Source organism: Anabrus simplex, chromosome 2 (genome assembly GCF_040414725.1).
Source record: "Anabrus simplex isolate iqAnaSimp1 chromosome 2, ASM4041472v1, whole genome shotgun sequence".
Taxonomy (NCBI): Eukaryota; Metazoa; Arthropoda; class Insecta; order Orthoptera; family Tettigoniidae; genus Anabrus; species Anabrus simplex.
In genome coordinates, this window is record NC_090266.1 from 192,963,260 (window position 1) to 192,987,835 (window position 24,576).

At 42.3% G+C, this 24,576-nt stretch overlaps 1 protein-coding gene across 2 annotated transcripts in view; it reads left to right on the top strand.

Moving 5' to 3' along the window:
- The window catches only part of LOC136862736 (putative fatty acyl-CoA reductase CG5065), a 331,924-nt gene that overhangs the window by 293,028 nt on the left and 14,320 nt on the right, over window positions 1-24,576 (top strand). The window lies entirely within an intron of this gene.

Here is a 24,576-nt window from a genome sequence, read left to right on the forward strand (position 1 = left end):
ACACATCGGATCCTGGGTGATTTTCATGATGTGTAGGTGTCTCTGTAAGGTATTGTGGCCTGTTAACAGTCCAACTACCATTCTCATTCTGGTCCTATTCAAATTCATTAGGACCTTTTTATAGCTTTCACTAGGCCCTTTGATAAGTTCACGTGCCTGTCTTGCTATGGTTAACCTCTTCCAAATATCTAGGTGAGACTGGTTTATCCATTGGGATATTGCCAGTCTCACACTTCGGAGTGACACTCCCAGGAAGGGCTCTGGTCCTGTGAAGGAACCCATTGAGCCCTGTTTCGCTAGTTTATCAGCTTCTTCATTTCCACTGATACCTGGGTGCCCAGGAACCCATAATAGGGTAACTGAGCTAAGCTCACACAGCTGATCTAACATCCTTTGGCATTCCCATACCAGTTTTGATGTTGTTTTAACTGCACATAGTGCTTTTAGCGCTGCCTGGCTATCACTACAAATAGTGATGTGTCTTCTGTGTCCAGGCATATTCCATATATTTACAGCACAGGCTAGTATTGCGTATACTTCAGCCTGGAAAACAGTAGCATATTTACCCATAGGAAGGGAGAGCCTTATCTTATGCCCCCAGACTCCGGCGCCTGTGCCCGTCTCCGTCCGCGAGCCATCTGTGTACCATGTACAGCCCCCAGACTTAAGACGGGCCCCAGCGTCCGCGGCCCACTCCTCCCTTGTGGGTATCACCACTGTAAATTTATAATTCAAATTAAAGCTAGGCTTCATCAGATCCCCGATCATCATTGTCATAGGGCAAGTCTGGTGAAGCCTTGTAAGAATAGAGGCATGACCTCTATTCGGGTTTTTGAAGGACCATCCTCCGAGTGACCAAAGGCGATAGGCACTAATTCCCGCTATTACCTTAACATATAAATGTAAGGGGGGAAAACCTAGGATGGTCTCCATTGCACATAATGGTGTAGTATCCAGTGCCCCTGTTATTCCTAGACACGCAAGTCTTTGGACACTGTTTAACTTGGTGCTCACAGTTTTACTCTCTGAGCCTGGCCACCAGACTATAGATGCATAGGTGATCGTGCGCCGTACAATGGAGATATAGAGCCACTGGACCACCTTAGGTCTTAGGCCCTAAGTCTTCCCGACGGCCCTGCGACAGGCCCACATAATCTTGCGAGCCTTATCCACCTTATGATCTATATGTTTCTTCCAACTCAGTCTTGCCTCAAGGATTACCCCTAGGTACTTAACCGAGGTTGTCTTAACTAATTTTTTCCCAAATAAGAAAGGATCTGACTGTCCGTCTAGCCTCCTCCTCCTGGTAAATACCACGAGCTCCGTCTTATCGGGATTAACCGACAAGTCTGTCTCGTGGCACCATCTTTCCACCCTGCGTAGAGAGCTCTGTACGAGTTCGGAAACCGTACTGGGGAAATTTCCTACCGCCATCAGGCTTATGACGTCTGCATAGCCTTGGCCGTATATTCCTCCAACATTTAACCTGGTAAGTAGTTCATCCACTACCAGACACCATAATGTTGGTGATAATACTCCTCCCTGTGGACACCCCCTGTCTATATTAGCTCTCAACATTACAGCGTTGAGGGTAAACAGAACTTGACGGCCCTGCAGTGAGGCCATAATCCATTTTATGAGCATACTGCTCACTCCTCTTCTCTCTAGACTACGTTCTATGGAGTCCACAGATGTATAGTTAAAGGCCCCTTCTATATCTAGGAATACAACCATAGCAAGTTGTTGCTGATCCAAGGCACTCTCCAGCCTAGAAACCAGCTGGTGTAGTGCCGTCTCAACCGACTTCCCTGGTTGATATGCATGTTGATGAGAATGCAGGGGAAAGTCTCTTAATACTTTCTCCCTGATATGTCTATCCACCAGTCTTTCCAAGGTCTTAAGTAGAAAAGACGTTAGACTAATGGGTCTATAATCCTTAGGTCTAGTATATGAAGACCTTCCGGATTTAGGTATATATACCACCTTCGCCTGATGCCACAAGGCGTACACGTACCCCATAGTGAGACAGGCTCTAAAGATTCTGACCAGGTATGGTATAAGGACCCCCCCCGCCTCCTGAAGAAGCGCCGGGAAGATCCCGTCCACACCTGGGCTTTTGTAAGGGGCAAAGGATTCTAATGCCCACTTAACCCTTCTTGGGGTGACAATCTCTGCGGCTTCCCTCCAGCCACTTTTATCGGGTCTGAAGGATCCGCTCGATTCTACCTCACTATTCGTGATTACCGAACCTGGAAAGTGGGCATCAAGTAATAAGCTCAGGGTCTCCCCCTCTGTGGATGTGTATCCACCAGAAGGAGTCTCCAGTGAGCCCAGCCTTGCCCTTCTATCCAAGGATAAAATTTTATGAAGCCTTGCCGCTTCATGTTGACTTTCACTGGAGTCACAAAATTGTCTCCAAGATTTCCTAGAAGCCTTTTTGACTTCTGACTTGTACCTTCTTTGTGATTCTTTGTAAGAATCCAGGCTTTCTTGATCCTGAAGTTCCCTGTATTTATTCCAGAGCCTTCGTGTATTTCTCCTTAGGTGTTCAAGATAACTATTCCACTTGAAGCTTCCTGTTACTCTTTTTGCCTTAACAATAGGGCAGTTTAATTCATAAGAGGTAACCAGTGTCCGTGTGAGAAAACTCACACTGAGCTCCAGCTCCTCTTTGTTTTTAATTATGTTTGAGGGTCCTCCTTCCAGTCCCCTCCTCACGTCCTCCCTAAAAGATATCCAATCGGTTCGTCTAGGGCTTCTGTAAGACGGGATCTTGATGGAGCCCTCTATATAAAACACAATGTGTCTATGATCTGACAAGGAAGGCTCCAAAGAGACCTTCCAGTCTTTAAATTCCTGCATGATTCCCATGGAACCCAGGGTAAGATCTATGATCCCTTCGCTCCTATTATTAATGAAGGTAGGGGTATCACCAATATTCATGATCTCAAGATCAGTTGTACATAGAAATTCTATGAGGTGCTCTCCCCTTCGGTTTGTATTTTTACTTCCCCAAACGCTATGATGAGCATTGGTATCACATCCTACTACGAGGTTTAATCCTTGTTTCCTACAGTATATCACCAGTCTCTTGAACTCCTCCGGCGGGGGTGGAGATTCAGTCTCCTGGGAAATATGCAGAACAGACAACCAAGTCTCTTGGCTGTCCGCCCTCTTCATATCTCATTAGGACTGCTACCAGGTCTCTAGTAATGAAACCCGGTATAGCCCAAGCGTTATGATCCTTAACTAGTATACATGCTCTAGGCTTCTCCTCTGCTATTCCACTGAATAGAGTGAAACCTGCACATTTTAGTCCCATGATATGTCCCTGTCTAAGCCAGGATTCTTGTATCAGGGCGACCGAAAACCCGCCTTTCTGGATACTTCTATTAAGTACCCTAGAGGCCGCTATACAATGTTGTATATTTGCTTGTATGAAAGTAATCATTCTTTACTTTCATAGAATACTTTACCTTATGCGGTCTCCGGAACTTGCAGCTCCGTCTCCCGCGATGGATCCTGGGGCTTGGCTGGCCCCGGTTCCTGTCCGGGCTCCAGCTCTTCGCCCCTGCTGGTCTCGGTTTTATCTGTGGTGGGGTTGGTCCTCTGCTTGTCACGCTTGCCCTCCACCAAGGTGAAGGTAGCCACATGCACCCCGCAGAAGATCATCTTCCCCACCACTTTCACCACATCCCTGGAGTCCATGCTGACCACAAGGCGGACACCTCTCTTCTCCTCCTTGCGGTCGTAGACCTTCCAGCTGGTAGGATTTAAGCCATGGTTCTGGCGTGCCATTCTTCCCAAAAGGACATTATTGTCCTTTGGTTGTCCTGGTATCCAGACCATGACTCTCTTGTAGGAAAGGAGTTTGTCCATGCCCACAATTGTGAGCCTGGCTCCTTCCCACGGTTGTATACCTGTAACAAGACTAGAAAGCCATGCTACAGTTTCGTTGTTCTCTGCTATGATGACGGCCGCACCTCTTGACAGATAGCAGTCCAGGAACTGAGGCTTAATGGGCCCCTGCTCCGGAAGCTCGTCTATCAGATTGGTGATAGCCTCTTCCACAGCTTCCACCTGTTTCTCGGATAGCTGCTGGTCAGGATATCCCACAGGTACTATGGCCATCCTGATCCCAGCTTTGGCTATCCTGGCGTACTCCACCTTGGGTCTCTTGCGGGTCTGCCGGTCTTCTTCTGGGGTTGCCCCCGACAGAAGTCGTTTCCCCGCTGGCATCTTAGTGGGTGGGGTCCTCTGTGCCCTAGAAGCCGAGCCCTTTTCAGGGTCCCGCCTCTTGTGCCCATTGGATCCCTCCACTGTTGTCGCTGTTGTGGTAGTAGAAGTCCCCTCAGCCCCAGGAGTTAGGCCCTCTTTGGCCTGCTCCCGGGCCTTTAGGGCCTTCTTGTATCTCCTCTTTTCAGCGCCAGAGTGCTGTTTCTTCTTCTTATTCTTCTTATTCTTCTTCTTCTTCTTCTTCTGGACCTGTAGATTGCCCACCTCTTGAGTGAGCCCTCTAACTGTCGAAGTCGAACTGTCCGAGGGTATCTCCGAAGAGTCCCCTTCGGTTGTTGTTGTGCTGGTATTTCTCTCGGAGGCCCCAGAAGAGCTCTCCGGTTTATGGGTGGCTACGGAACTCATGTAGGTCCCACGAGTAGCTAGGAAATATATGTCCGCCCAGGCAGAGCCCCGCATACCTGGATAAGGCTACTTACTTCGAGAGGGCGCCAAGTATCTCGAAGGCTCCGTTCAAGACACATCTCCCATGTGCCATGCACCCCATCCGCACGGGTCGCGTTACACCTTAGGGTTGAGCGGTGCTTTAGCTTCCTCCTCCTTGTATGCCGAACGGTTACCCAATAGGGCTCCATTCGGCATCGCAAGAAAGGAGCTACTAGTCCCCCTCACCGCGAAGAGGATCTTCAATTGAAGAGGGTAACCAAGGTTAGCCCCCTACAATTGTAGAAGCACACACGAGGGGGAAGAGAAGGGAATACATCACTTCATTTTACGTGGCTTTTTAGCATAGAGATATTAAGTGGCTGTCATCACTAGGTGAGACTAAACATGATACCTTTGAATTTTCGAAATGATATTTTCCCATCATTTTAATTTTAGTGAATGACTTTTAGCGTTTGAAATGATTTTCCATTCAGGCCTACTTTGCAAATAAATTAATTGGTTCTTAAAACTATCAGCTAATACCGGGCGAGCTGGCCGTGCGCGTAGAGGCGTGCGGCTGTGAGCTTGCATCCGGGAGATAGTAGGTTCGAATCCCACTATCGGCAGCCCTGAAGATGGTTTTCCGTGGTTTCCCATTTTCACACCAGGCAAATGCTGGGGCTGTACCTTAATTAAGGCCACGGCCGATTCCTTCCAACTCCTAGGCCTTTCCTATCCCATCGTCGCCATAAGACCTACCTGTGTCGGTGCGACGTAAAGCCCCTAGCAAAAAAAAGACCTATCAGTGCTAATCCTCGGCACGATATAGTCGTGCTGCAGTATTGTTACATCCTGAGAAGTAAACTGAACTCATAAAAAGCGAAATGATTAACTTAAATAACTTCGACAAAGCATTTTACGTAGGAGATCTTAAGGGGGAAAGTACATTTTTGCATTTAGTGAAAAGACGGCGTACAGGAGCCCTTGAAGAAATACGTATGTTTTATTTTAAGGACTTCGTTAGAATGTCTTTGGAAATAGGCCTACTGGAGAGGTAAGAACGAACCTTATCCAGAACTGGTGAATCCACTGGTTCTGCTGTAGTAAAACTGAAAACGTTATCTTTATCGTAATTTATTTTTTCACATTTCTACTTCCGTACGATGTATATCAATTACTAGAATGTAACGTTTACTTTTTTTTACAATTGGCTTTACGTCGCACCGACACCGATAGGTGTTTACCCTCCAGGATTGGTTTTCCCTCGGTCTCAGCGAGATATCCCACCTCTACCGCCTCAAAGGCAGTGTCCTGGAGCGTGAGACTTTGGGTTGGAGGTACAACTTTGAAGGACGACCAGTATCTCTCCATTCATTTGGTATAACTCCTTCATGCAATCAATATTCAAATAAGTACTTCAGATATGGTACTATACCCCAACCCATTGTCTTTAGTATATCCCCCGAAATCTTATCAATTCCAGCTCTTTTTCTAGTTTTCAACTACCGGGCGAGTAGGCCGTGCGGTTAGGGGCGCGCAGCTCTCTGACCTTGCATCCGGGTGATAGTGGGTTCAAACCCCACTGTCGGCAGCCCTGAAAATGGTTTTCCGTGGTTTCCCATTTTCACACCAGGCAAATTCTGGAGCTGTGCCTCAATTAAGGCCACAACCTCTTCCTTTCCACTCCTGGCTCCTTCCTATCCCATCGTCGCCGTAAGACCTATCTGTGTCGATGCGACGTGAAACAAATTTAAAAAAAAATCAAATTGTGTATCCTTTTGTAAATGTCGTTATCATAGGTAAATTTCAATACTTCTTTAGTATTAGTGCCCCCCCCCCTCCTATGTGAATATTATCCTTGTAACCAACAATCTTTACATACTGCTGACTGAATACTTCTGCCTCTGGAAGATCCTCGCATACACACTCCCCTTGTTCATCAATGATTACTGGAATATCCTTCTTCGAACCTGTTTCTGTCTATTTTTCACTAAAATATGTATGACTGCCAATTATGCTTGCCATCATGTTGTCCTTAGCCGACTTATTTGCTAGATTCAATTTCCTAGTAAGTTCCTTCAAATTCTCCTTACTTCCACAGCCATTCCTACCTCTATTTCTTTCCAACCTGCACCACCTTCTTAGTCTCCTTACTTCTCTGTTATAATACAGTGGATCTTTAACTTTCGTTACCAACTTGAAAGCTACAAACCTGTTTTCACATACCTCAACAATTGCTTTAAACCCATCTCAGAATCCGTTTACATTTTTATTTACCGTTTTCCACCGATTATAGTTAGTTTTTAAAACTCCCTCAAGCCTGTTTTATCAGCAAAATTATGCTGCCTAATAGTCCTACTTTTAATACCTTTCTATCACATTTATTTGTAATCACCACAAAAACAGCTTCGTGATCACTAATACCATCTATTACTTCGGTTTCTCTACAGATCTCATCTGGTTTTACTAGCTTCACGTCCAGAATACTCTTCCCTCTAGTTGGTTCCATCACTTTCTGAATCAGCTGTACTTCCCATATAAACTTATTTGCCATTTGTTGGTTTTGCTTCATATTTTTTTGTGTTACCTTCCCAATTGACATTTGGTAAATTGAGATCACCCGCTACAATCATGTTCCTTTCCATATCGTTTCCCACATAGTTGATTATCTTATCAAATAATTCAGAATCAGTGTCAGCGCTATTGATCACATTGCGGTGAGCAGGAGGTTCAGAAGAAGTTTGGAAGATGTTAGGAACAAGAGAGGAACGGATATTGGCAGTGACCATCATCTTGTTGTCGTCAACTTCCGTATAATGGTCGTGGCCGCTCACCAAAAGTTCTACACTCGGCACAAGAAGTTTGATGTTGGTAAGCTAATGAATCAGCAGACGTAGGAACAATTTCAACTAGAACTTAGCAACAGATTCCAGGTGTTGGATTCTGAGATAGAGAAGGATGTGGAGAGTGTATGGAACGAGGTAAAGAATTTTTTTTGTGTAAACAAGTGAGAAGCAGCTCGGGTACAAAAACTACCTGCGGAAAGAATGGATATCTGATCAGATTTGGGACAAGATATATTACAGGAAGGAGATAAAGGCCAAGCTAAATATGTGCAAGACTAGACTGCAGAAGGCTCAAACACAAGCTGAGTATTCAATAGCAGATAGGGAAGTAAAGAGGAATGTGCGAAAGGATCACAGGAAGTGGATTGATGAGCAGGCAGAGAAAGCAGAACAAGAGGCAAAAAGGGAGGATATAACGGAGCTTTATGGCATCAAAAAGATGCTTTCGAAGAATGGTTTTAATAAAACTAGGCCTGTGAAGAGCAAGACAGGCATAATCCTCACTACGTGAGAACAACAGCTGAGTAGATGGAGGGAATACTTTGCGGAGGTTTTTAATAGAGATGTGGGACTGGAAAAAGAGCAGCAAGGAGGAGATGAAGAAGAAGCAGAAAGTGATCCAGGAATCAGCCTTGACTCTCCAACCCAGATGAAAAATGGGAAGGCACCAGGTAAATGGGAAGGCACCAGGTCTGGACAATATTCCACCGGAAGTACTGAAAGCCGACCTTGATACTACAATCAGATTGCTTCACCCACTGCTGGAGAAGATATGGAAAGAGGAGAAAATACCTACCGTTGGAAGAACGGGCTGATAGTCAAGTTACCGGAAAAAAGGCTTATAACAAACTGCAATAACTGGAGAGGTATCTTCTTGCTCTCCATTCCAAGCGAAGTGCTGTTGCGAGTCATTCTGAATCGCATAAATGATTCAGTAGAAAAAAGGCTTCGAAAGGAACAGGCTGGATTTCGGCAACATCGCAGCTGTGTGGATCTCATCAATACACTCCGAATCATCATAGAGCAGAGTGCGGAATGGCGGAATATCCTCTACCTCGCATTCGTGGACTTCGAGAAAGCCTTCGATTCTGTAAACCAAAGAATCGTGTGGAGGACCCTCGAGGAATACAGAATTCCATCAAAGATTATCAAGATCATGAAAGAGATGTACGAGGGATATGAGTGTAAGGTTCTTCATGAAGGGAAACTAACAGAAAAGATAAACGTCAAGTCTGGAGTGAGACAGGGGTGTTTTCTTTCTCCCACTCTGTTCCTGCTGGTCCTATATAGTGTGATGAAGAACGTAATAGGAGGACGTAAGAGGGGTGTTCAATGGGGGATAAGAGACAGGCTTGAAGATCTTGACTTCGCAGACGACATTTGCCTTATGGCACAGCGGTACCGGGACATAGAAGACAAGCTGAGTAGGTTGCAGAAGGAAGCGAAACGTGCAGGTCTCATGATCAACACAAACAAGACTAAAGAGATGAGGATTAATTCGGATGTCATGGAAAGGAAATTGAGAGAGCTGAGTCCTTCTTCTACCTTGGAAGTACGGTTAGAACGGATAGGGGAGCAGAGGAAGATGTTCGAAGCCGTATCCCGAAGGCAAATGGTTCGTTTATCCAGCTCTACCCCGTGTGGAAAAATTGAAACAACTCCAGGAAGACTAAGCTTCGCCTGTTGAACAGCAATGTAAAGTCATTTTTTCTATACGGCTGTGAAACATGGAAAATTACAAAACAGATCAATAACAAGCTACAGGTGTTCATTAAATAGATGTCTGCGTCGCATAACAAATGTGAGGTGGCCGGACATAATCTCTAATGAGGATCTTTGGACCATGACCAATCATCAGCCGATTGACAACCAGATCAAGGAGAGGAAATGGCGCTGGATTGGACACACATTAAGGAAGCCGGATGGAGATGTTGAGAGGACGGCGCTGGACTGGAACCCACAAGGCACCAGAAAGCTAGGCCGGCCCAAGAAGACCTGGAAGAGGACGATCGAAAAGAAAATCGCAGAGGTTGACAAGACCTGGAGTGAAGTTAAGAAAATGGCCAGAAACCGTAATGTGTGGAGAAATTTCGCCAAGGGCCTATGCTCCACAGGGAGCAACAGGAAATAAGTCAAGTAAAGTCAAAGTCAGCGCTATCCTTTCCCGGTCTGTACACTCCAAAGACATCAAGTAGCCTATTATTTTTATAAGTGAGCCTTGCACCTAAAATTTCATGTATGTCATCCTTAACTTTTTCGTACCTTATAAAGTCTTCTTTCACCAGAATGCTATTTGCTATACGTCGCTCCGACACAGATAGGTCTTATGGCGACGATGGGACAGAAAAGGCCTAGGAATGGGAAGGAAGCGGTCGTGGCATGAATTAAGGTGCAGCCCCAGCATTTGTTTGGTGTGAAAATGGGAAACCACGGAAAACCATCTTCAGGGTTGCCGACAGTGGGGTTCAAACCCACTAACTTCCGGATGCAAGCTCACAGCTGCGCGCTCCTAACCGCACGGCCAACTCACCCGGTCACCAGAATGAATACTCCCCCTCCTACCATTCCTGTCCTATCTCTACGATACACACTTCAGTTCCTAGAGAAAATTTCTGTATCCATTATATCATTTCTCAGCCATGACTCAACTCCTAGTAAGTATATATCCTCCTGGTAAGTATATATCTATTAAATTACTTAATTCTATTCCTTTGTTTACATTACTTTTACAGTTCAACACTAACATTTTTATATCATCCCTACTTGACTTCCAGAACCCTGTACCTTATCACCGCTCCCTAGAGCACCCCTTGTCTCTGAATGTACCTCCCTATAACCCTTCCAAACACATTTCCTAAATTATACGTACCACTGCGGTTTAAGTAAAGGTCATCTGAGCGCAGATTCCTACCTGCTACCCATCCATTAGCATCTAGAAAACTCCCTCCCAGTTTTTCACGTACCCACTCCATAGTTTCATTTAAATCCCCAATCACCTTCCAGTCAGTATCCCTCACACAGAGTATTCCACTGATAACAATCTCCGCTTCCTCAAACTTAACCCGTGCTGCATTTACCAGATCCCACACATCCCCAACTATGTTGGTACTTATACCTGCTTGCCTTACGTTGTTGGTACCAACGTAAAACACTGCCACTTTCTCCTTTCCCTCCTCCTTCTCTTCTACTTTCCTCAACAGCTGCTTTAACCTAATTCCTGAATAACACACTACCCTGTTTCCCTTTCCTCCACACACTTTCCCCACATGTGTAACAATGGAATCCCCCATGACGAGAGCCTCAACCCTACCCACCTCATTTGATCCACTCCCCACCTCGTCAGCCCTATCTTTCCTGGCGGCTGCAGAAGCTTTGTCAATCAGGATTATCACCCCTTCCAGGATAAACTAGCGAGCCCAACTACCTACTGTGAGGAGGACAGATACTTTTTAAATAGTTATTAATTAGGGAACTGTTGTCATTAATTCTCAAATACAATTGTGTGGGCATATATGTGTGTGTACTAATTGGGTCATCCTAAATTAAATTAGGTCGATAAAACAAACAGTGTTTTATTCGTAAAAAGTATAACTATATACCGTATCTGAATAGGAGCGTACAGGTGTAGGAAATTTCTCAGTCTTCTTCTTCTTCTTCTTCTTCTTCTTCTTCTTCGCTTTATCCCAATTTACTGGTATGGATTTGGCCCAAGTTTACTGCCGGATGCCCTTACTGATGCCAACCCGATGTGGAGGGAAGTAATCACTGCTGCGTGTTTCTGTAGTGGTTGGTAGTACGGTATAATGTGTTGTATGTGTTTATTGAACTCTTTAAGCCCCTTCGAAGGATACCTACTTTCCTTACCTATCAGCAATCCACATGAGATCTTTCTTTTGGGTCGTTTATAGGTTCTTCGTCACTTACTTAGGTAAGAGGCGGGTTTCAGTAATTTAAACTATTGTCTACAATGATTTGACTCGAGTTAAAAGAAGTGGATGTTTTATTTACAACTGTAGACGAAATCTGACAACTTGTGACCTTTCACAACCTCTAATCAACGAACTCAGTCCTGTCCGCTAAAAAAAAATATAACGACGATGAGAGACGCTGGCTTTGGAGACCTTAACACAATTGTTTGAGGGGCATCCTTACTGGAAACCACCGTCTTAATTTAAGAATGACATAAAGAAAGTCTGGAGATCCCTAAGATCGGTTTCCATGTGAGACTGCATGTACTACTATAATGATTCGTGATGATCCAGCCCCCGTAACACGAGCTCTGGACTCTTGGTATTATTAAGGTAGCCCAATCGATATGTGCCACACAGTGGTTGTACGGCATGAACCCTTAATTGAATCGTTGTGACCTGCGACTATGTCATGGACCGACATCTAACTTAGTGATTTACGTTAAAGTCGTTGTGGATGATGACCGCAAGAACAATGACGCTATACTGGCAGATTGCCCTAATCTAAGTCACTCAAGTTGATGACCGCATGACCATCCAAACTTCTAAGCTGAAGGCTGAACACAATTAAGTTCAGTTAGTTGATGACCATGGTTTCCACATTAATAAATCCCGAGCACATCTGATGCTCAACAAATCAAAATCAAAATAACAACAACAACAAACGCTCACAACACTGGTGGCAATAAAATCCCTTGCCATCGGACATGTCCCCTTAATCGTTGCGTTAATAAGTTCAAATTTCCCAGCAAATAAAACTAAGATTTCCAGAATACATTTTTAAGTTAGTCACTTAGTTTTAAGCTAATTCTCTAAAAACCATCCCACTAAAGTTCATAAATTAATAAATGAAGTAATCTCATAATCATAATTAACAATAAACGTATCGTTGTTGTTGTTGCTAGTTGCTTTACGTCGCGGCGACACAGGTACGTTTTATGGCGATGATGGGACAGGAAAGGGCTAGGAGTGGGAAGGAAGCGGCCGAGGCCTTAAAGGTACAGCCCCAGCATTTGCCTGGTGTGAAAATGGGAAACCACGGTAAAACATTTTCAGGGCTGGCGACAATGGGGTTCGAACCTACTATCTCCCGAATACTGGATACTGGCCGCACATAAGCGACTGCAGCTATCGAGCTCGGTAATAAATATATCTATCCGGACGAAGTGGGTTTTTTAAACTACCTAACTGTTTCAATTAACTTTTCGTTATCACTTGGACATGTTTACCAGAAATATTCCTTTGAAGAAAATATTGATTTTCTTGTTCCGCAGCTGGAAGGCGAAATACTTTGTCATAAATAACGTTACCATTTATTTATTTCATGATGTCACTCAACAAGTTTACATTATAACACAAATTGTTATTAAGAAACTAGCTTGGATAATCCTAACCTTAACTCCTATAATCTGCATACATTTACACACAATGTAAAATAAAACAACCCAGGTCAAATCGCCTTTAACACCTACGATTATACTTTGGATTGATTCAGGCACCTCCTTCGATATGATTTCGGGTCGATGAGACCCAAGTGTCGCAATGCATCTCACCCAACTCTAGGGTGGATGGACTACTGCACCCTATGTGCTCCACAAGCATGACCTCATACCACATGAACCTACATTCGTGCCTTGGAAACTAACAACAACCACACAATCATCCATCATGAACTCTATGGTTTGACAAGCTATCGTAACATTCAAATAAAAAAAATAGTCTCAAGACTTTCGACAACTCTCAACAACACGAAGAAACATCACTACACATTCTCAAATTTTGACACCCCTGAAAATGGTTATTCACAACATAACCCAACATTGTGTCATTTCCGTCGCCTCGATAATGAATCTCAAGTTCTCTGCTAAACGATTCTCTTCTTAAATAATGAAATCTAATTCGAAACATTTATCATAAAGGACAAAATCTCAATTACAATCCCGTTCCGACAAATGAACTGGCTCGCTTATTGAAAACACAGATGGCTTACTATCCGGAAAGAAGACCGCTCCTTGCTATGTCTTAAAAAGCACACACATGTTATCTTGAACTGTATCAAATTAAACCTCGCCTCGCTGACAACTCGCATGAAATACAACTCTTAACCAACACAGAATATGCGAAGAGATTTAATTTAAAACGTCGCTTGAAATGTTCCTATCCCTCACGGTCCTACGGTTCCAGATGGGATCCTAACTATGGAATGGTCCTATTCCCATATCATTAAATTGCACAAAATAAATCATCGGGTTCCCTACAATGAAAATTCCGGCACAAAAATCTCTTCCACACTACAGGATTTTAATCACCTGATCCACATTTCTTCCTATCTCTGTAAGACTTGAAGCACTTGCTACCTCAAATTCTCTACACGACAATAATGTGGAATATCTCACTTTCGTGATCCACTATGTTGTTACATAAATCAATCTGTGACAAACTAACCACCCCTCCTCTCATATTTGAATTTGACAACACATTATTTCCAAAACCGAAACTCGCAACTTGACTTACAAAAATGTAACCCTTATTTTCTTCTCATCATTTCTACACAGATTTTAACAGACCTTTGGTGTAACACTTCCCTTCCACAAATCACACACCATTTCCGCCTCGTACCTTCCCTTGACAAATTTACAGCTCCGAACACAAGATGGTGTGCATTCCACAACAGCTGGCATCCCATCATTACTACGCAACCGCTCTAAATGGTAAACCACGGATTACACTTACAGGAATTTCATCTTCACACTGAATAGAATTTCGTGATAAATTAGTATCTTAACTTTGGCGAACAACAAATATAGGAAATAAACGTACGGAAATGATACTTCGCTCTAGACATTATATTCATTTTACAGCCACAAATCTACTACTGTACAACATTTCACACGCTACTTTCGCGGCTCTCCCGATTATCCAACAAACACAAATTGACCTTTCGTCGTATTCCTCTGGCATTTTCACAAAATAAAAAAGGGTGTCAAAAGTGCGTCACAGACACACAGATAAAATGGTGACATAATGAAGTAAAAAAAAATGCACTTTACAAACGGACGGTTTACAAACCTGGAAGTCGCACGTGGCCTTGCATCATGACAGGCTCACCAGTTCTATCATTCCCTTATCTAGCCATCTCGACAAAACATAATCTTCCTTTCATTTTTATTGGATATCATTCACCTGAAAATAACGAAATTACAAAATGCCCTTCACACGTTTTCTTCCTCTCGAACCTATCACATTCGTCAAATCACCGATCCTCACACACAATAAAGTAAAATGATATTTTCTAATTCAACTGCAGGATTTCGGCATTATAATGACCGTCTGTTGCCTGGATGTGAATCTACATGACGGTTCCACATTTCGGAATACCGTTAATTGGCCTTCTAATCTATCTCCACTTGAAGACGACGTTATATAGCCACCTTTGGCCAAAACTACCTTCCTTTGACAACTTTACAATCTTAGTCTGAACGACGTGCGGTCGCCTCAAATTCACTGGACACAATGTGGGGATTGCAAATGGCGTGGCGTGTTTGTATAAATTTTTCTCCCACTACCACGCCATCCGCATTTACCGCCAAAAGTTTACTGACACTGTTTTCACCTCACAGAAAATGTAATTATGGCTGAATATGACATAATACATAGTTGCTTAGTTTAGTTACGGTGTTTATGATTAGCATTAAAGGTTTCTCTTAACCAATAGATTCGTTAAATTAGGTAACTCATAAGCTAGGCGCGTCTTTCGACAATTTTCCTTCTGGAGCTATTTAGCGGTCTGAAGTCTTTACCACTAACATCCAAATTATTCCACTTACGATTTCCTGACGTTCACTACGACGGTTTCGTCGTCAATTCTTCTTAAAATTCTTCTTAAAAATAGTACCACCAAATGACTTCGTATCCCTACACATTCTACACGTGTGGGTGACGTAATTTCTGTAGCGTGAGAATGAGAATCACCCCACCTGTATTCCATGTGCCGTCTCTGGTTAGAAATAAAAATACAACTAGGGCTCCTCTTGACCTGTAATTTATACGGTGCCTCATGTATTGAATTTAGGACTCTGGCTATTTCTCAAAGGTCATGGGTTCAGTATGAAGAGAGCTGTCAGTGGAGAGATGAGATCAAGTTTGAATTCAAGACGAAAAATTGGGGCAAATATTCGTTTATAGGACGGGGAGTTAGGAATTGGAATAGCTTACCAAGGGAGATGTTCAATAAATTTCCATTTTCTTTGCAATTACTTAAGAAGAAAGAAATGGCGTATGGCTTTTAGTGCCGGCAGTGTCCGAGGACATTTTCAGCTCGCCAGGTGCAGGTCTTTCGATTTGACGTCCCTAGGCGACCTGCGCGTCGTGATGAGGATGAAATGACAATGAAGACAACACATACACCCAGCCCCCGTGCCAGCGAAATTAACCAATGATGGTTAAATTACCGACCCTGCCGGGAATCGAACCCGGGACCCCTGTGACGAAAGGCCAGCACGCTAACCATTAAGTCATGGAGCCGGGCAGTTATTTAAGAAAAGGCTAGGGAAACAACAAATAGGGAATCTGCCACCTAGGCGACTGCCCTAAATGCAGATCAGTAGTGATTGTGTGTGTGAGAAGTGTATTGAGACGAGCACAAATACCCACTCCCCGTACCAGAGGAAATAACCATACGTAGATAAAATCTTCGGTCCGACCAAAACTCGAACCCGGCGCCCTCTTAATCGAAGGCCAGTATGCTGACCATTCAACCAAGGAGCTTAACTACAGTATATTTCTGTAGCATAATCATTTTAATTTAATTTTAAAATATTTTAGTTCCTTGTATGAAGTTTTCGTTGCTTTCAGTAGGCTACACCAAAGTAAGTAACCCTGAGAAAACTGGAAGATGTTTTATAAAGTTGTAATCATCTTGTTATACACGAGTAATCAATGTGATTGACTGTAACCTATTTTTAGATCGTAAAATCAGCCTCGGTGGCTCCAGCGATTGCTTCCGAAATACACCTAGTGAATACATAATGGGACACTGTCATGCCGATCATACTTCTCATGACAACCTGACAGTTCTTTATTTAAAAAATCTCACTGGCATAATTTCCCCTCTTTCACACGAAGAACCTGAATGGTAGCAGCAACCAGGTCTCGAACTGGAAACTCGACCACTACTCCTTATGGCATCACTGGTAGGTCGCTATTTAAATAAGAAATACTTTCCATTACAGTAGATCTAGTTTCATTGACCAGAAGACCTGTTACCTGCAACTTTCCATGAGTTGCTCGTCTACTGTCCTTCAGAAGAGCAGAGTTGAGAATTCTACGGATGACCGCACATTCTGTAGGATATAGCCTACATCTTACAATGTAGAAATGGGCTCGAAATACGACTATGTATTTACTATGAAATGAACTATAACAACGAATGTCTTCGAAATCACAACATCCATTGTCTTCAGTCATTGAACAATTTGTCGATGTCAGTAAAGGTAAAATTCTCAGAAACGTCCAACAATTTTTTTTTGCTAGGGGCTTTACGTCGCACCGACACAGATAGGTCTTATGGCGACGATGGGATAGGAAAGGCCTAGAAGTTGGAAGGAAGCGACCGTGGCCTTAATTAAGGTACAGCCCCAGCATTTGCCTCGTGTGAAAATGGGAAACCACGGAAAACCATTTTCAGGGCTGCCGATAATTAAGGCCACGGTCGCTTCCTTCCAACTTCTAGGCCTTTCCTATCCCATCGTCGCCATAAGACCTATCTGTGTCGGTGCGACGTTAAGCCCCTAGCAAAAACAATTAAGGTACAGCCCCAGCATTTGCCTGGTGTGAAAATAGGAAACCACGGAAAACCATCTTCAGGGCTGCCGATAATGGGATTAGAACCTACTATCTCCCGGATGCAAGCTCACAGCTGCCTCTACGCGCACGGCCAACTCGCCCGGTCGTCCAACAATTAACATTGCACATTCATAGGAGATTTGGCCGGCGTACTTTTCTTTACAGTAAATCAATCAATCAATCGCCCGGAAGTACGTGGGTTCAAATCCCCGGCAGGAAGTCGTCATCATCATCCTAAACCATCTCCAGTTTCTCGGGTGTGGTATATGAGCCTCCTCCATCTCATCCTGTCCTTGTACCATTCTTCCTCCACCAACTTGTCCCAATCATGACCTCTCAGCATTACATCGCTCTTGACTAAATCTATCCATTTCCTTCGTGGCCTTCCCACGGGTCGTCTTCCTTCTACCTTTCTGTCAAATTCCTTCCTTGCAGTTCTGTTTACTGGCATCCTCTTCATGTGACCAAACCACTTCAGTCTTGATATCTGAATCTTATTTAGGAGAGAATTGTCTATTCCTACTTCTTCTCTAATTTTCTCATTCCTAATCTTGTCTTTCCTGGTTTTCTGGATCATAGTGCGTAGGAATTTCATTTCAGCTGCCTGAAGTTTGGAATTATCTCTATTGGTCAGTGTTGTGGTTTCGAGACTGTATGTAAGAATAACCTTACTCCTTGTGGGTGGGGTTAACTTCCAATAAGTAACCAGGGGAACCTGACCCCTACAGAGCGCGTCCCCAGGTGGCGGATAGGGGGCCCCTACAGTATGTAGGGCTGGTTGAAATAACCAATACAACCCGCGGACCAACAGGTAGCCCAATTCCTGGGGGTTTTAAAATACTGGGACACCCTCTCTCCAGGGGTCATAAATATGGAGGGCCCTTGCCCTGGGTTAAGGGTGAAGACCTCAACGGCAACTACGGCGGAGAAGATGGACTTCGGTACGGCGGAGATGGCGGAAGAGGCAACCCATCCTTCTGGGGTGTACAGATGGAACCTACTGCCTTGTAGGACGAGGACGGCATCCTCAAAGGCTAAGGGAGTAAACCCTGAAAGAAAATCATCTTATGCGTTAGGCCTAGCAAGTCAGCAGGAGAGTATTGAGTATAGTTGCTTTCAATAAGAAAAAGAGCAGGAAGTCGTAAAATTTAAAAAACGAGATTTCCACTTCCGGAGGTGCATATGGCCCTGAGGTTCGCTCAGCCTAAACAAAAATGAGTACCAGGTCAATTCCGGGGGGCAAAAGCGGCCGGGCGTAGAGCTAACCACTCTACCCCATCACGTGCCGAGGTTAACAATGGGGTAAGCCTTTACCTTCCACTCCTCCAAGGGTCTTCATGGCCTGTACGGAGGAGACTTTACTTTGCTTTAACTAATCTCCCTATAATCGAATATTTGCCCCATCTTGAATTCCAACTTTATCTTCATACTAACAAGATAGCCGTGCTTCGCTACGGTTTTAAACTGAAAATTATTATTCACCGTTTTACATTCTGGAGAGTCCACTGTCAGCTGAGCCTTTAAAATACGCCCCAATTCGTAGGTCAAACGGTTTTAGGGGGATGATTATTTATTGTCCGATCTAACACTCATTTTGGAACTCGTACAGAAGAATTGGTATATTTTAAACTTCATCTTATTTAATATCTAGAACTTAAAAGCGACCAACCTGTGACATTTTTATTTTGTACGTCGAAAAGTAATAGAGGAATTAAATCTGTTTTGGGGGGAGAATGTTATAAAATATTTATTAACATCTAGGATATAGAAGACCACCCTTGATGCAAAAGTTTAAGTTCGTGCCTGAAACGGTTTTGGAAGAATGGATATTGTGTTTTTGAGAGTCAACCACCATCTAAACACCTTAAGGGAGAAATATTTGAAGTATACGATATTTTACACCTAGGACATAAAAGAACACCCATCTCGTAAATTTACAACTCTGTACGTCAAACGGTTTCGGAGGGATGAATTATAACGTTTACGGAGTTAACCTCATTTAACACTTTAGGGGTGGAACGTTAAAACATATTTCCTATTTCACACCTAGGATTTAAAAAATATACCGCTGTTTGGAATTTTGTCTTCGTACGTTAAACCGTTTTGGACGAAGAAATGAACAGTGTTTACAGATCTTAACCCCCATTTAAATCTCTGAGCGGTTCAATTTATTTCAAACATCTGTTATTTAATACCAAGGATATCATTTGAAATGTTAACTTCATAATTCAAACGGTTTCACATAAATGCATATTTTTGTCATCATTTCTCACCTCCCAGTCAAAACCCCTTAGGGGTGGATTCTTTTAAGTCCACTTCTTATTTTTAACCTCATAAAAATAATTCAACTCATTTTACACACCCCTTAGATTGATTCCATCCCACCTCCCCCGCCACAAAATACGTGTCCCTTTATTTTTAAAGGAGATCCCAAATACCAATTTTCTTGTCCGCAACATCCTTCGTTTTCGAGATATAAGTATCCTCAAACAAGGAATTAACTCATTTTTCAATTCAATCCCCAATTGGATTTTCGGAAAACAAAAGAATACGTGTTTATTTATTTTTAAAGGAAATTCCCAATACAAATTTTCATGGCTGTATCATCTTCAGTTTTTGAGATATAAATATCTTCATAAAAATAATTCAACCCCTTTTTCAGTCCTTTTTACAACCCCCACCCGTCTTTTTTTCGAAACAAAAAATACGTGTTACTTTATTTTAACAGAGATTACAAATACAAATTTTCACGTCTGTAGTATGTGGTAAGTTTTTGGGATAGGCTGCAGATATGCTCAATTTAAACATTCACTTTAACACTTCCCTTTAAGTGGATTGACAGAAAACAAATTATGCGTGTTCCTTTACTTTTACAGGAGTTTCCAAATACCAATTGTCACGTCTGTAACATCTTCAGTATTTGATATGTAAATAACCTCATACATAATTCAACACTTTATTCAATTCTTTTCACCCACCCCACATCCTTAAGTGGATTTTCCGAAAACAAAAAAGTGTTTCTTTATTTTTAAAGAAGATTCAAAATACACATTTCCGTGTCTATAACATCTTCATTCCCCATAAAAAGAATTCAACCCCTTTTTCAGTCCTTTTTACAACCCTCCCTTAAGTGAATTTTCCGAAAACAAAAATACGGGTTTCTTTATTTTTAAAGGAGTTTCCAGATACCAATGTTCACGTCTGTAACGTCATCAGTTTTGGAGATACCAGCATCCTAATAAAAATAATTCAACCCCTTAATCAGTCATTTTTACCCCACCATAAGTTCACCTTAAATTCAACCCATTTGTCACTCCTGTTTTAAAAACAAAAAATACGTGTTAATTTTAAAAGAGATTACAAATTCCAATTTTCACGTCTTTAATATGTGGTAAGTTTTTGAGATAGGCTGTAGATATGATCATTTTTCTTAAATTCATCCCCCTTTAATGCTTCCCCTTAAGTGTATTTTCAGAAAAATTATGCGTGTCCCTTTGATTTTACAGGAGATTCCAAATACCAACTTTCACGTCTGTAACATGTTACGTTTTTGAGACATATTGTAGACATACTCATTTTAAAAATTCAACGCATTTGTCACTCCTGTTTACCCCCTCTTGAGTAGATTTTCCAAAAACAAAAAAATACATGTTTGTTTATTTAAAGCAGATTCCAAATACCAATATTAATGACTGTAAAATCTTCAGTTTTTGAGATATAAGTATCCTCATAAAAGGTATTAAACCTTTTTCACCTTTTTTTACCCCCCCCCCTTAAGAGGATTTTCTGAAAACAAAAATTACATGTTTCCTTATTTTTGAAGGAGTTTCTAAATGCGTACAAAATTTCACGTCTTTAAACTGTTAAGTTTTTTAGATATAGGTACACTCATTTTAAAAATTCACCCCCCTTTTCACTCCATTTGCGACGGAATATCCAAAAATCCTCCCTTAGTGAGCACCTACATTGTAATATAAATGTATCCTCAAAATTTCATTTCTTTATGTCCAGTAGTTTTGGCTCGGCGATGATGAATCAGTCACTCAGTCAGACAGGCAAGACATGTTATTTTATATACATTGTAACGTATCCTGTCTTAATTTCGGCCTAGCTCATGGTAGAAACGCTTGGTGCGTTCAGAAGTGGGCAATAAAGTCTCTAATTACTAAAATATACCAAAGTATATGGACAAGTAATACGTACATATAAGTCAAGTGAATGAGAACGCAGGTAATCGGGTAAAATAGATTTATTAAACAAGAAACATGAATTAAAATCATGCTAAGTAAAGAAAAAATATAGAAAAAAGGAATAACCCCTTCAATTCTTTTCACCCACCCCACCCCCTTAAGTGGATTTTTCGAAAACAAAACACGTTTTTCTTTATTTTTAAGGAAGATTCCAAATTTATTCATCCATTCAAAAATTCATTCATGGTTAATCAAAGAAAAGAGACACGCACATATACCTAAATTAACATTATTAAGCAGCTGTTGGCGGAACAGTGGAGGATCAAACCAGCCTTCGGGCTGAATACCCAACATACAAAATACAACATTATTAACAAAACGTTTACAAATAAAAACGGGTAACGAACCCAGGAAATTAGCATTACGTCGTTTACATGGATTATGTCGGAATTACATTTTATTTCGTTATGTTGCCTGCCTCGTTAAGTCCCTGGTTCTTTACCCGAGGGCTCGATATCTAATCGTTCATGATGTGCGATAGTAATATCCGCTACACTAGTAATTGGCCTACTTTACATATATACATTACGATCACTCGGACACAAATATATAAAACACATATTTAGGACTGGGTCTAAATTACCCATCCAAAATAAACACAGATTCTAATCATATGGGGCCGTACCCATGAGCACGGATAAGGTCAGGACCTTTCTTCCAAAAATTAGCCATCGAGCTAAGACTCCCCGTTAATCAACGAAAGGCAACATCACAACACAGAAATAAATACGCTGGACACAACAATACAAAGCATAAGATAAATATATTAACGACAAATGCGAAATAAAATACACTCAGAATATACACACTGAAGTTGATAGGAGTGTCGGGTCTAGAACTCTAGAACCCCACATGTCCAGGCAGCCGGTATCACATATCTCACACACAGACACAGCATATCAACATTATTTGACACGACATGGAAGATCAGCTGGTTAGCAACGAGCATCAAAATAACTGGGCTTTGTGGTCCGGCATTTCACGCAAGTAACGGGATCATTCGTAAATAACTTTCACTTTTCTATTTCTGCTCTCAGCCAACAGCTGAGGCAAGGGGGCTTTCTACCTGGGTAATAACAATATCCCGTCGGAGTCTGGCCGACATTCTCAGTGCTTCAGAATGGCCCTCAATTCTCACCAACAAAATATAGCTTACATCATCTCGTTATAAACAGGTTGGCTTACCAACTCATACACATCATAGCTCCAAATATAACAACACGGCTTTCATTGCCTAACTCTCGTCATCTCAGCTTCGTAAAATATCTCTCGGCAATTCTCTAGCCTCGCATATAAATGATCCTCGGTTCGATGACCGCTACACTCATGAATTTGCCCGCCACCACACTCAAAGACCCTATTCCGCTCTCGACGTTGAAAGATCTCCCTTTGCGTCTCCTCACAGCTGAAAATTATGCATCATGCAAAGAGACATCCTAACATATGCTGTCTCTAGTCTAATCCTCTTTAATATTGCAACGCTGATGGCGTGCAGCCCATTAGGTTTTATTGAAGAATCTGCCCATACAACTCTATCTAAAATCAACCCATACAGAAATAAAATACTAATAACACACACTTATATCTAACCTATTCTATCCCTTATTCCCATCTAAATTGTATACAATACCTAGCTCGGGAACTTGGCTTGCATACAGCCCTGAACGTATTTAACTTTACTTAAAATGAACAGAACAAATGCCACTCTGGCTTACATTTTAAGATTAATTTACTCGTTTAACTATGCCCTAACTAGTACGTCTAGATATCACTTCACATGCTTACAGAACAGACTTAACTTGGCACCAACTTCTCCATCAGCGACGATTCACATAACCACTATGTCATGCGTGCTTAGCCCATGACTGCAGCACACAACACAGAAATGAAGGTCCTCTTCTCGACTCCGGGATACTTCATGGTTGCGGTCTCCTTGATGTCGGTCGTATTTGGAACCGTTGAGTTACTTTAGAAATATCTACTTCACCACTTAGCGCGCTCGAACACACGACTACAACCTTAGTATTGGCTACTATTTGACTATAGCCTCCGCGCAGCTATAAGTTCAATATGTGCGGTACTAAATTAAGGAAACCGGCCCAGTTGCAATCAGTCCTTGACAGCGGTTGTATTTTAAACGACTCGCACAAGTTAATAACACAATTCGCGTTCGCCTTAAATAATACTTATAAGTTATATCGTCACTAGCTCATGTGAGCTAACTCACGGTGATTGAACTTCAGTTTAACAAAACCTTCACAAAGAAATATGTCTTGTTGATTCGCGAATTACGACACGTCGCACTTGGCATGAGTGAGTATGAGACAATGAGGGCCCTTCCTTTCTCACCGCAGATGTTATAGCCTCTAGAGGACTCTAGCTTCGAGGGTAACCCCCGGCAAACATTCCCTTCTCCTTTGGAAGAGCTAGCCAGGTGTTAATAGCCACTCCCCTAATTACGCATATATGTCAGTTTAGCACATGTGAATAATATTATCGGCTCCTCTTATTGGATAATTCTAATCTTAATGATGTGGTGTCAGTTCTGTGGAATTTAGCATAGTGGCGGATTAATGGATTGAAATTCAGATTATTCCAGCCCTGGAAAAGAGAAGTTTGTCAACCTGTTACAATTGTTCGGTACATCCCCTCGTTCTAATCTCACCCCCTCCAAGTTTGCTGCGCTTGGGGATGCCAATATATAGGGTCTACATGATTCAAATAACGGCTCACGGCTCTAGGCCAACTAGGGGAATTCGTTCCTACCGGAGCGATACGGAATTCTTACAACCTATGGCACAGCCAGCGACTATACTGAGCGCTTAAAAACATTATGCCACAATGTTATAATACATAAATTGAAGCATATTATGATATGGTTCAATATAGACTAGCAGTTAGCCGCGGCTTCGCTCGCGTGGATTTTGTAATTTGATAAAAGTAATCGTTCCTCAACATTGTACTAAGACATTATCGGAAAATCCCTAAAGTATAAAAACTTCACCG